General features: G+C 44.9%; 1 protein-coding gene and 1 pseudogene across 2 annotated transcripts in view; both read left to right on the top strand.

Annotated features, from left to right (window-relative positions):
- dapk2b (death-associated protein kinase 2b) overlaps positions 1 to 12,502 on the top strand; it is a 154,450-nt gene that overhangs the window by 26,356 nt on the left and 115,592 nt on the right. The window lies entirely within an intron of this gene.
- Positions 10,586 to 10,995, top strand: LOC121272056 (annotated as a pseudogene).

Below are 12,502 nucleotides of genomic sequence, written 5' to 3'. Positions count from 1 at the left end.
ACACAGAAGAAATAATCAGAACACAAAAGGGTGGGCTTTTAGTGATGTGCAAACATTAAAAGTTTTTTTTTTCCTTGTGAGATGGGAAATTTTGTAGGATCATAATTTAAAAAAAAATTATCAGTAAAACTTATTCAGCAGTGCAGTTATTTAAAATAATTCATTAAAATAAAATGCTCTGCTTCATTATCGGGGGAATCAAAGCCTGAAGGTTCTTTGACTCTCTTTTATATAGTGTTGGTCCAGTGGGTAGCACTCTTACCTTGGAGCACCCAATCTAGACTAACGCTCCCAGTGTAGCGCTGAGGGAGTGCTGTACTATCGGGGGTGTCGTCTTTTGTATAGGGCATTAAACCGAGGCCCCATCTGCCTGCTCGGGTGGATGTAAATGATCCCAGGGCACTATTTTGAAGAAGAGCAGGGGAATTATCCCAATTGTCCTGCCCAATATTTATCCTGCAGCCAACATCACTAAAACAAATTTATCTGGTCATTAACTCATTGCTGCTGTGTGGGAGCTTGCTGTGCGCAATTTAGAGGCTGCATTTCCCACATTTCAATAAAGATTCAACCTCTTAAGCCAGCCTATACCAGTTGCTGTTTGCGAGAGCTAATGAGAATGGAACATCCTCTCCCCCGCAACCTAAGATACTGCACACGGCTCACACACATGGGCATCCTGCTCACACCGCACGGGTGCACAGGGCACACACGACACATACAATACACATGGCACACAGTTATCAGACAGATCATCTCCTTGACGCCTATCTACAACCGTGTGAACCTGCATAGCATAGCAACTTGAAGTAAGAATTCTGATTTGAAACATTTCCATCACTGGCCCAGGAATATGGAGGCAAACGTTTCTGTGCCCCGAATCCCATCCCTAAAGGACAATATTTGCAATTAAATCAATGACTAGTAATTATCTGCAAATTCCTTCTTTCGTTGCTAGCACATGCAGCGAGGAATGTAACAAAAAGCAATTTGGTCACCAAACCATAAGCAGACAAGTAGGATGCATGTCACCATAAATCACTCAACCACACTGTGCAAAGAAAGACTCACATTTACATAGCACCTTCCATAGCGCCTTACAGCTGATGAAGTACTTTTTGAAGTGTAGTCAATGGTTGGAATGTAGGGAATGTGACATCCAAGTTGTACACCACCAACTTTCACACACTGCAACGTGATAATGACTAGATAACCTGTTTTAGTGATGTTGTTTGGGGGAGAAATATTCGCCAGGACACGAGGAGGAAATCCCTTGTTCTCCCTCTGAAATATGCGCTCCTGAGAGGGCCTCAATTTGGCAGCAATTTAGATGGTGCTGTGCCCCCTCAGTACTGCACTGGAGTGTCAACCCAGACTTTGGGACTGGATTTTACATGCTCCCGCTGGGCACAGTTTCGGTGGTGGGAGTTGATTGGGGCGGGGGGGGTGGGGTGGGGGTGGGTGGGGTGCTCATGTAAAAGATGTCGGGCCCTCGAGCTCACCCCCCCTCCCCCAAATTATGTAAGTAAATTGCCACATGTAAATAAATAATTAAAGGTTAATTAGGTTTGTTAGCAAGCCTATTGACCAGGATAAGACGCTGCCCGCACCATAATATGGTTGGCATGGGAGTGGGCAGGCCGTTTAGTTGGGGGCCTAGATGAAAAAAGGCAGGAAAGAAGAGGGGGTGGGCTCACCTCATTCAGGAGGTGCCCTGTGTGCATAGGGGGCACCCCACCACCCACCAAGGTTTCAACCTCCCCCTCCTCATCACCTGCCCTCCATAACCTGGTCCCCTACACCCCCTCCCTATAGCGCCTGGGCTATGGGGGAGTTGCCACTGAAGAATCCAGCCCTGGAGTGGTGCTTGAACTCCAAGTGTAATGACTGAAGTGAGAGTACTAGCCACTGATCCATGCTGACAATACCTGGTTCGCTTTAGCGTAATTTCCTTTCATTTTAAAAGAGAACGTACTATGAAACTTTAGACTTTTCCTTTCATGGCATTTCAGTAACTTCATTAAAATCCTTTAAAACCCATTAAATCCTTGGATTTTCCAATCCCTGTTGTATGTCTTTGCCAAGCGTTTGGTTCTTTGTTTCTCTGATGTGATTTTTATTTACCAATTATCTTTTATAATTATAATGGATGCCTAGCAACAGCTTTGACTGTCCCCTATGGAAACAAAATCACTTGCAGGCAGGTTAGAAATGGTTTCCTGCACAGTGCAGTGGAGAGACTCTCCATTCCACTGAACTGTGCGTGCTGGGAGGTGGTGAATTTTGTAAACATATTCCTCATTCGGTTCAGGCAGATTTAGCCAATGTCTTTGCTCTTCACAGATTGCTCCTATACTCTGTGCAAAGCAATCAATCTTAGGTCCCTTCATTCCAACAAAGCCATGTTTATTTTCTACATGTACCCTACCACAATCTGTATTAAATGTTCAACATCCACACTGGCAGTAGGCCTCGGTGGCTGATCTCGTGCTGCTAACATTTCAGTTACACACCGTATAAATTTTGAAAAGGGCTTGCGTCTCTATAGCGGCATTCACATTCTCTGAATGTCTCACACACTTGACAGCAAGTGTCGTCACTGTTGTAATATAAGGAATAGCAACGCCCCCATGGCTTATACTGGATGGTGCATTCCTCCTCTCCTGTTTCTTGTCACCATTTCAAATATTATATATAGACACCAGTGAATGATATAAAATGTATTTTTTTTCTCTACTCTTTTTAATGGGATGTGAGTTTCGCTGGCAAGGCCAGCATTTGATGCCCATCTCTGCCCTTAAATGGAGTGGCTTGCTCGGCCATTTCAGAGGGCAGTTAAGAGTTAACCACCTTGCTGTGGATCTGGAGTCACATGTAGGTCAGTCCAGGGAAGGACGGAAGATTTCCTTCCCTAAAGGACGTTAATGAACCAGATGGGTTTTTTATAACAATTAATGATAGTTTTCATGGTCACCGTTACTGAGACTAGCTTTATATTCCAGATTTATTAACTGAAGTTCAATTCCACCAGCTGCCATTGGTTACATGTCATGACCACTGCCACCATAATATTTAAAACTCACAACAAGATGACTGTAGAATTAATAGCATACAATGGGCGATTTTATCTCTTTTTGAGGCCTAGTTGTTCAGTGTCACACAAGATCTCAACAAGTAAACGTAAGTTTATTTTAAGTATTTGTGGGACACCTTTGAATTATGATTGCATTCCCCCCTTTGTACCTGGAGGAAACAACTTCTGCTTATTGAGTATCATTTCCTGTGAAGTTCTGACATTGAAATTTAAATAGAATCTGGTGTTATCTTGGAATCTTTGTATCTTGTTGTAATCTTTGTATTTTGTAACAGCTAAGCGTTACAAACTGCAGCCTCCTAATGGGAAAAGAAACTGAATTATCACATCACCGATTCTGTTAAAGGTTCAATAACCTCAGCAGTAAACTTAAGGTTAAAGGTTCCATCACACTATTATGGTGTAAACAAACTGCTTACCCTCGGAAAATTTCCCAAAGTGGGACACTTTTCCTGCATCCAGTTTTGCTTTAATAAGGCATATTAATTTAAATAGCAGCTGCATTCTACTAATTGTACAACGTGATTTTCGTTTGTTTGAGTCCATTGAGGCGATTGTAGCAATAAGTAACTACAATTCTTTCCTGTTTAGTGTCTAGACAGCAACTAAGATTCTATTGCTCATTATCATTGTCCCAAACATAAATTATAACATCTAACATGCCCCCATGCCTTTTGTTGGTACTAGCTCTTCAAATATCTACTCCAATCCCATTTCCCAGTTCTTTCCCTACAACCTTTTATTCTTCCTTCCCAAATACTTATCAGATTTGTTTTTAAACTCTACATTCTCTGGCTCACCGTGATAAGGCATTCCATGTTCTGATAACCCTCTGAAAACACTCCTGTTAACTTCCCGCTTCATCCCTCTCATCTCATGACAGTCTTGAGTTTATGTTCCAATTCTTCAACCAGTGTAAACAATCTCTGTTGTACCCTTTCTTCCAAGTCATCGTCCCTCTCCCAGTGTAATAAGCCCATTTCTTTTCAGGCCCCAGAGTTGTTGCAGCCTTTTGTTTGACCGCTTCAATTTGTATGTAACCCACCCACCCCCTTCCCCCTCCACCCCAGATCACTCTTCCTCCAGCCTAAGAATATAACAAGTCATGGTATAGCTCCTTTCACTGCTCTTTTTATCCTCCAAAAGGCAGTTCTTCACATTTCTCAGCGTTAAACTGTGTTTTTGTCCATCTATTGCAATGTTCCTCGTGGTTTCCCATATCCTCATATCAATCCTTTATTTTTCTGAATGGAAAACAAAGTCACACCACATCACTGCCCATTTCCTACCAATCCTAAAATCCTCCTACTTTTTGTCTTCCTTGGTCATGTGGCCCATTCCCTTCAATATCTCATGCTTTGATTTTCACTAGACTGTAACAATCTATGGGCTGAATCTAGAATAAATTGCAATGTAAATCCAGGTGTGGGACCAAACCAGGTGGGAGCTAAACTGAGGGAGACTGCCCCTTCCAGCTAGTCTTGATCTGATTGACCTCCGATTTCAGGTGAAGCCTCAACTCTATATTTAACCGACCCCTTTAGCATTTTATGCAAGATGAAGCTGCCTCACACCATCACTACCATTCTGAGGAAATGCAGCCTCAGAAAGTTAAATGTCCAACTTGCTTTGAATGGGCTAGGTTTTTTTTTGGGTTAATGTATAACAAAAGGGCTAAAGGAGTTCCTGTCTCCATTCTAAAGGGTTTAGAAATTCCCAAATCTGTGTCCTTTTCAACTGTTGATCCTATGAGGGAAGGCAGGCTGTTGTGATCCACATCTTGGACTAATGACCGATTTCCTGTCCTGTGTTTTGCATTTCCATTCCCATAGTTTACAGGCTATAAATTTATTCCAGCATTTTAAATGACCGTGTGACTTTGAAATTGCTTAAAAGAAAAATTAACTCTGAAATGTAAAATTTGGTGATGTAAAACAGTATTGATTTAAGTTGACCTTTCATGCCAGAGTTCCTCTGCCTCTGTTATTACTGACATTTTACTTATTCCACTTTTGAAATGAAGTGTGTGTGAACCATCTTCCAAGGATTCAAACTCCACAGAAGCTGGTGGTTGTTGATGGGATCCAAGCTGTATGGTGAAGCCAAAACTAAGACCCAGCTTTTCTTTGTAGGGAGAATTTATTGACTTGTCGGTCTCACAGCTGTCCTCCCAAACATCCCAGTGTCCCAGCCATCCCCTATTTATTTGTGCTGTAAGTATTTAATTAAACAATGCCATTCACTTTGTATTAATATCCCGTTAACAATGTTGGGGGTGGAGAGTGACCATGCACTGTACCTAGGTGATGTGGGCAAAGGGTGACCGTGCACTGTATCTAGGCAGTGGAGGTAAAGGGTGACCGTGCACTGTATCTAGGCACGCGTGGGTGGAGAGTGATCGTATACTGTATCTAGCTGGTGTGGGCAGAGGGTAACTGTGCACTGCATCTAGGTGGAGGGTGACCATGCACTGTGTCTAGGAGGTGCATGCAGAGGGTGACTGTGCACTGTATCTAGACACGCGTGGGTGGAGACTGACCGTATACTGTATCTAGGCAGTGGGGATGGAGAGTGACTGTATGCTGTATCTAGTTGGTGCGGGCAGAGGGTGACTGTGCACTGTGTCTAGCTGGTGCGGGCAGAGGGTGACTGTGCACTGTGTCTAGCTGGTGCGGGCAGAGGGTGACTGTGCACTGTGTCTAGGTGGTGTGGGTAGAGGGTGTCCATGCACTGTATCTAGATGGTGCGGGCAGAGGGTGTCCATACACTGTATCTAGGTGGTGTGGGTGGAGGGTGACTGTGCACTGTATCTAGGTGGTGTGGGTAGAGGGTGTCCATGCACTGTGTCTAGGTGGTGTGGGTAGAGGGTGTCCATGCACTGTATCTAGATGGTGCGGGCAGAGGGTGTCCATACACTGTATCTAGGTGGTGTGGGTGGAGGGTGACTGTGCACTGTGTCTAGGTGCTGCGGGTGGAGGGTGTCCGTGCACTGTGTCTAGGTGCTGCGGGTGGAGGGTGTGCATGGGCACTGTATCTCAGTGGGGGAGTGTTATATACGGGCACCAGCCCTTTTGCTCCTCCCCCATTTTTGCAGCAGCGATGTTCAGATTGCAATATCCAGGATCAATGCCATCAATTCAAGTGTACATTCTCATTTGGTTAATGTTATACTCATATTTACTCTAATCCTAACAACACCTAGCTTGCTTTAAATCTCCTCAAGCCTACAATGTGTCTAAAAGATTAACCTTAGTAACTCCCATTCTCTAGGATAATTGAGCATTTTAAATGTTTGAATGCAAAATTCTTTGGATCCCCATTTTAATTCTATCTTTGTCTTGCAACTCTTTGCTTCGAGGTTTTATCACAAATCGCAATTCGTCAAGTGCCTTGGAAAGTTTCTCTCTGTCAGAGATGCTATCAAACTGTAACTTCCTGTAAACATTATGCCGTCAGTACAGCCCTGGTTCAGTGGGTAGCATTCTCACGTCTTGAGCTACGATGTCCCGGGTTCAATTCCCACTCCAGGGCTTGAGCACAAGGCTGACGCTGTGGTGTGGCACTGAGAGATGGGACATTTAACCGAAGCCCCGTCTGCTCGCTTAGGTGGGTGTAAATTATCCCATGGCACTATTTCGAAGAAGAGTTATCCTGGCCAATCACCATCACAAAAACCAGATTATCTGATCATTATCACGTCACTGCCTGTGGGAGTTTTGTCATGTACAAATCGCCGGCCACGTTTCTTACATTATGCAGACTTCTCTGTGCATTCTCTGCCTGAAGGCAGGACCTTGGCAATTATTCGGCAAAGTACTGTGATTTTTTTATTAACTATGGGCAGGGCGAGGAGGCAGGTCCCAAATCTACCTCGGCTGAATGGAAGTCGAACCCCGCACTGCTGGGGTTACTCTGATCCGCACACTAGCCATCTAGCCAACTGAGCTAACCATCCCCCCACGACACGGACCACGCTTCAAAAAGTGCTCCATTGGCTGTAAAGCACATTGAGACGTCCAGTGGTTGTGAAAAGTGCTCTATAAATGCAAAGCTTCCTTTCAACTCCAAAATGGAACAGTTTCATTCCTGATCAATGACTGTATGCTTTAGGTTAATCACTTGCTTCTTGTTCCAGCCTGAAGATTTTGTCCTTGATAGTTTTAATCTTGAGCCTGTGATTCTCCTCCCACTAGCCTGCTGTTAATCCCCTGTGAGAAAGACACACCGAGTAGCAGAGTTTCCACTGTTAGCGCTGAGATGCAGCACAAGTTATGAATTATCTGTAGGTCTCAGGGCTTGCACTCATGGCTTGTGTCTGCAACCCATAATTAGTGTAGTTTAAAATACTTGTAGACTTGTGCATCAGCAAAATCCCCCTCTGGTTTTGCTTTCCTATTCTGCTTGTGGGTTAGCTGATCACCTTGCAGTAAAGTACCATTCATAGTTCATTTAATTCAGCTTGAGAAATGATCACTTTGAGATTATCCTTCCGATCTCTACATTGTTCACGAGGCGCGCTAATGGAGAAACCCAGCCTGCTTAATCAGAGCAGGACTTAGACAACATGGCTCCCCAAACAGGAAGGAAGCTTAAGTCTAACTGACTTCAGACAATATTACCATGCTGCAAGGCTTTAGAGGGGCTGCAATTCCTGGAGGAACAAAATCCCTCATTGGCCACCATATTGTCGACTCCAAAAGGAATAGACCAGGAGCAGCCTGAAGACGCTTCATGGCTCCACTGGTTCTGGTGTTCTGGAGCATGGACTGCCTTACACAACGTTATGCTCAGGTCTGGTGGCATTTTCCCTCAACAGAACTTTTTTTTTTCATTCTTTCATGGGATGTGAGCTTCACTAGCTAGGCCAGCATTTGTAGCCCTCCCCCTTGAGAAGGTGGCTGCCTCTTGTACTGCTGGCAGAACATGTGCACCATGTGGTACACCCACAGTGCTGTTAGGGAGGGAGTTTCAGGATTTTGACCAAGCGACAATGGAGGAACGGCGATATATTTCCAAGTTGGGATGGTGTGTAGCCTGCAGGGAGAACTTGGCAGGTAATGGTGTCCCATGTGTCTGCTAACCTTGTCCTTTAGGTAGTAGAGGTTGTTGGTTTGGAGGGCTCTATTCGGCGAGCTGCTGCAGTGCATCTTGTAACTGGTACACACTGTTGCCGCTGTGTGTCGGTGGTAGAGGGAATGAATGTTTAAGGTGGTGGATGGGGTGCCAGTGCAGTAGATTGCTTTGTACTGTACGGTGTCAAGCTTCTTGCAGGTTGTTGGAGGGGCATTCATCTAAGCACTTGGAGATATTTTATCACACTCCTGATTTGAGCTTTGTAGATAGCGAACAGGCTTTGGGGAGTCAAAAGGTGAATTACACGCCACGAAATTCCCTGTCTCTGACCTGCTGTTATAGCCACAGTATTTATACGGCTGGTCCAGTTTAGTTTCTGATCAATGGTAACTCCTTGGATGTTGTGAGTGGGGTATTCAGCGATGGTAATGCCATTGAATGTCAAGGGAGATGGTCAGATTCTCTCTTGTTGGAGATGGCCATGCCTGGAACTTAAATGGCAAATAACATTCACACCACAAATCAGCCTAAGCCTGAATGTTGTCCAGATCTTGCTATACATGGACTTGGCCTGCTTCAGTATCTGAGGAGTTGCAAATTGTGTGAACATCGTGCAATCATCAGGATACATCCCCACTTCTGACCTTATGATGGAGGGAAAGTCATTGATGAAGCAGCTGAAGATGATTGGGCCTAGACCTAATCCTGAGGAACTCCAGCAGCATTGTCCCTGGGTTGAGATGATTGGCCTCCAACAACCACAACCATCTTCCTTGGTGCTAGGTATGACTCCAGCCAGTGGAGAGTGTCCCCCCCCCTGCCCCGATTCCCATTGACTCCAGTTTTGCCAGGGCTTCTTGATGTCATGTTCTGCCAAATGTTGCCTTGATGTCAAGGGCAGTTACTCTTCCCTTCACCTCTTTTGTCCACATTTGAATCAAGGCTGTCATAAGGCCAGGAGCCAAGTGGCCCATCCAGTTTTTATTCCCTTTTGACTTTTCTGTAGCAGTTTGATACAGCTGATAGGCTTGCTAGGTTTTTCTCTTATTTTTGCTTGCAGTCAGCAGCTCACTTTCTCCAGGCACAGTTTTTGTTTTTTCTCTGTTCCTTTTCTGGTCCCATCACCGTCCCCTTTGGCCCTGGAAGACTAACTCTCCTGTCATTCAATCTCTCCTGTCTTCCACCCTATCTCAGACCTTCCTTTTTGTCTTTGTTCCACCCCTTGCTCAAAACCTATTACATCTCTAACTTTTCCCAGTTCTGATGGAAGGTCACAGACCTGAAAAGTTAACTCTGTTTCTCTCCCCACAGATGCTGCCTGACCTAATGAGTACTTGCAGCATTTTCTGTTTCTATTTCAGATTTTCAGGGTCTGTGGTATTCTGCTTTTTGACGATGAATTGCAGATTAACAGTCTAACTTCCAATTGCAGCGGAGCAACTTAGAATTCTACATTGAGTGTAGCTCAGCCCATTTAAACCTCCACTAATTCCACCCTCTTGGTAAATGAGTACTAGTGAAGAAGCAGCAAAGAAACCTTTTACCTGTTCTGGTCATATCTTGTTTCCAAACGTTTTGGGTGAGAATTCTGGAGTCTTGATTTAGACCAACCGATCCAAGAAATGTGCGGAAAGCCTTTGTATATCCCAGTCTGAGCGCTGCACTTGTAACAGAGTCTTAGGTGACCCATTTTCAGGGGTAACTCTGCCAACCCATTATCTCTGCTCCTTCCTAACCAATCCTCTATCTGAGTCAATTCCAAGCGCTCTCAGTTTTGCGAAGGCTCCTTTATGGAATCTTGCATTATAATGGAAGTCCATTGAAATGGACTTCAGAGGACCTTCAAAGGAGGTTCACTTGACTGATTCCTGGCATGGAGGGGTTACCTTGGGAGGAAATGTTGGACAGGTTGGGTCTGTATCCATTAGAGTTTATGAGAATGAGAAACATATAAGAGGAATTGACAGGGTGGATGCTGGGAGGATGTTTCCCCTTGTGAGCGAGACCAGAACTTGGGGACGCAAGTTAAGATTAAGGGGTCTCAAATTTAAGACTGAAAGGAGGAGAAGTTTTTTCCCTCAGAGGGTCGTTGGTTTGCTTCAATGTTTTTAAGGCTGAGTTAGGCAGATGTTGACTGAATAGAATTGTTACAGCATGGAAAGAGGCCATTCATCCTATTCTGTCTGTGCTGGCCCCCTCTGAGAGAGGGGAGATGGTGGCATGGTGGTAATGTTACTGGGCTAGTAATTCAGAGGCTCAGGCTAATGCTCTGGGAACATGAGTTCAAATCCCACCAGATCCCAGCTGTTGGGATCTAAATTGAATTAATAAAATCTGGAATTGAAAGCTTGTCTCAGTGATGGTGACCATGAAACTACCATCAATTGTCATAAAACGCCATCTGGTTGGGTCCGAACGATGCATGGTATAACAGTGAAGGACGTGGATCAGCAAGAATTTGTCAAAGCTCTGGGAGCTCTCCTCAGGAACCCTGGCAAGCCAAAGGTGCCAGACACAGTGTAGCTGGGCAAACACAAAGAGCTGGCCCCCTAATGACGAGAACTGTACCTGAGCTGCTTCCACAGTGCCTCACCTGTATCTGCGGGGCGGTGTTGGAGTTGGTGCCATGACTAAGATTTACAGCGGCCGCCAGCGAAAAGGGTGTGAAGCCCAGTCACTTCAGCCGTGGCTCCAAGCCTATGGCCAGGAAGGTGCTGCAGGCTCTTGAAGGGCTGAAGATGGTCAAAAAGGATTCCAACAGTGGCTGCAGACTGATTGCACAAGGTCAAAGAGACCTAGACCAAATTGCAGCGAGTAAGAAATGTTGAATGCATGCGTCATATTTTGGAGAATAATAAAGGCCTTCACTTCTAACTGCTCAAAAAAAAAATGTCTTTTTAGGGAAGGAAATCTGCCATGGTTACCCGGTCTGGCCTACATGTGACTTCAGACCCACAGCAATGTGGTTGACTCTTAACTGACCTCTGAAGTGGTCTAGCAAAGCACTCAGTTCAAGGGATGGGCAGCAAATGCTGGCCCTGCCAGCAACACCAACATCCCATGAAAGAATAAATTTAAAGAAAAGTCACTCACACAATTCTCTTCAGATAATTATCCAATTTCTTTCTTGAAGACATGGTTAGATTTTCAACATTATTGCCTGGACGATAATAGGGCAGAGAAAATTGTGCGGGTTCTAAAAAGGACAAGCTGCTCACTGCACCAGATCACCGACATATCTATTCTAAGCCACCTTTCTCCACTTTACCCCTCAGCACCTATTTGGATGCAGTGTAATGCTCAAATGCTCAATGATTTATGAGGTAGTTTATGGCATGTCAAACAATGTTGAGAAATTGTTTTGCGTAAGCGATATTCATTTATTAAATGTGCTTATTTTCTTTGATGCCTGAGAACATTAAACGAGTTCCTAGAATCAGACAGCACTGAAGGAGGCCATTTGGCCCATCGTTCCTGTGTTGGCTCTGTGAAAGAGCAAAGCAAATTGGTTTCACTCCCTTGATCTCTCCCCACCGCCCTACAATTTTTCAATATTAATTCCCTTTGAAAGGTGCCTCTGATTCCCATTCCAGCACCATTTTAGGCAGTGCCTTCCAGATCATCCTAACTCATCGAGTAAAACAAAAAAACGTAACATCTCTTCATCTTCCCTTTTGCCAATTACAGTTACTTTACCCAGGGCCCCGAAATCCAGAAGGATCCGAAAACCGGCAGTTTGAAATTTGTGCGCAAACACTTTTATTCTTTAATTGATTCCCCTCATCCTGTGATATTTTGTTATCTTGGCTTCAGGAAAGGCTGTACTGTATCTCCTCCTCTAGTTGTCCACTTCCTCTTAAAGAGCGTTAACTGGCAGGTGACCTTGTCAAAGAAGTCACCTGGTTTACAAAGACATGTTGGCATTGACCCCCTTGGCAGGTAATTCAGTTTGTTATGGGGGCTGTTAACTGTGGTGTGATGAGATAATGGAGGAGGTGAAATTTTTTTGAAGTTTGCGACTTTGGAACTCGCCGCCTCCGAAGAGGGTCATTGGGTAGAATTTTATATCCCGCGGGCGGGCGTGTCCTGATTGGGCATAAAGATCGCGCGCGAAGACATCAGGCGACCGTCCTTGACGCCGTGGCACACTCGCTCGATATTTCCCTTGGCGGGCTTGCACAGGAGTTGGAGGCGCACCCGCCAACAACTAAGAGGGTGATCAGGCCCATTAGCGGCGCACTTGTCACCGATTTTTCGTGGCCCGTCTGACTGTAACGGTTGGCGGAAGGGGCAAATCGGCCGGGCGGCCTTTACATTTCTCGTCAAGCCTCATCC

This window comes from Carcharodon carcharias, chromosome 32 (assembly GCF_017639515.1).
Source record: "Carcharodon carcharias isolate sCarCar2 chromosome 32, sCarCar2.pri, whole genome shotgun sequence".
Classification (NCBI taxonomy): domain Eukaryota; kingdom Metazoa; phylum Chordata; class Chondrichthyes; order Lamniformes; family Lamnidae; genus Carcharodon; species Carcharodon carcharias.
Note: the sequence above shows the minus strand (reverse complement) of the source record. Positions and strands in the feature narration are given on the sequence as shown.